Source organism: Pan paniscus, chromosome 21 (assembly GCF_029289425.2).
Source record: "Pan paniscus chromosome 21, NHGRI_mPanPan1-v2.0_pri, whole genome shotgun sequence".
In the NCBI taxonomy this organism is placed as follows: domain Eukaryota; kingdom Metazoa; phylum Chordata; class Mammalia; order Primates; family Hominidae; genus Pan; species Pan paniscus.
In genome coordinates, this window is record NC_073270.2 from 12,711,327 (window position 1) to 12,712,698 (window position 1,372).

Genomic DNA, 1,372 nt, shown 5'->3' on the forward strand with positions numbered 1-1,372 from the left:
GGCGCCCGCCACCATGCCTGGATAATTCTTTGTATTTTTAGTAGAGATGGGGTTTCACCATGTTAGCCAGGATGGTCTCGATCTCCTGACCTCATGATCCGCCCGCCTTGGCCTCCCAAAGTGCTGGGATTACAGGCGTGAGCCATCACACCCAGCCGGCACAGTGCTTTTAAGCATATGGTTGATCCATATGGTGGCAGTGTCATTACTTAATTTTTTTAATAGTTGAATAATATTCCATTGTGTGGATATATAACATTTAAAAAATCAGTTTATAAATTGATGGACATTTGGGTTGTTTCCACTTTTTGGCTATTGTAAATAATGGTGCAATAAACATTTATGTACAAATTTTCCTGTAGATGTATGTTTTCAATTCACTTGGGTTTATACCTAGGAGTGAAATTGTTATGTCGTATAATAACTTTATGTTTGAGTTTTGAGGAACTGCCAAACTGTTTTTCTCAACCTGGATAATCTCGATTGGCCAATTTTCATGTTCACTGATTCTTCTGCCAGGTCAAATTTGCTGTTGAGCCTCTCCAGTCAATATTTCATTTCAATTATTGAACTTCCTCACTCATGAATTTTTTGAATTATTTCTATAATCCTGTCTCTATTTAATGAAACATGGCGTGAACCCGGAAGGCGGAGGTTGCAGTGAGCTGAGATCGTACCACTGTACACCAGCCGGGGTGACAGAGCAAGACTCTGTCTCAAAATAAATAAATAAATAAATAAATAAATAAATAAAAGAAAAAAGAAAAGAAGAAAAGAAACGAGGTATTCTCCAGACTTTCCCTCCATGTGAGCAAATGAGTTCACCTACATGCAGGGATCTGGGAGAAGAGTGTGTGAGTCACGTGATGCTGAGGGTATGGTCCAGAGGAAGCTGGTGCAGTGGTGCAGCAGGTGCAGATCTGACAAGTTTAAAGCTCCAGGAAAATGAACAGTGAGGTACAAAGAGATGGAAGAATCTTGGATTTGATTGACAATGCTTGGTGAGAAGACAGGCTACCATAGGAGGACGTTGCAGTTCCACTGAATGAGCTTCCTAAACCAGAACAAGACAATGTTGGCTCCCAGAATCTGCCAAAGAACAAGAAATGAAGTGGACAGACTTAACCTTACAGCACCTCCATGAGAACGTTCCCCTCACTGGAAACTGACACTTGGCTCCTTTCTCATGCATGGATTTTTAAAAAAATATATAGATACAAAATGTTTTATTTCCATCTCCTAATTCAAATCTTTGAGTAATAAATCAACACTAAAAAATGTACACTTATTTAATTTGTGGCCGCTACAGGCAACATGAAAATATTTACAGAATGAAAGGCTGAGATTTCTCAGGAGTGCAGAATATTTTGCT

The 1,372-nt window shown here is 39.3% G+C and overlaps 1 pseudogene; it reads left to right on the plus strand.

Moving 5' to 3' along the window:
• The first annotated feature begins 338 nt into the window (after nucleotides 1-338).
• Nucleotides 339-1,169, plus strand: LOC106634169 (anaphase-promoting complex subunit 13-like; annotated as a pseudogene).
• Nucleotides 1,170-1,372: the final 203 nt, after the last annotated feature.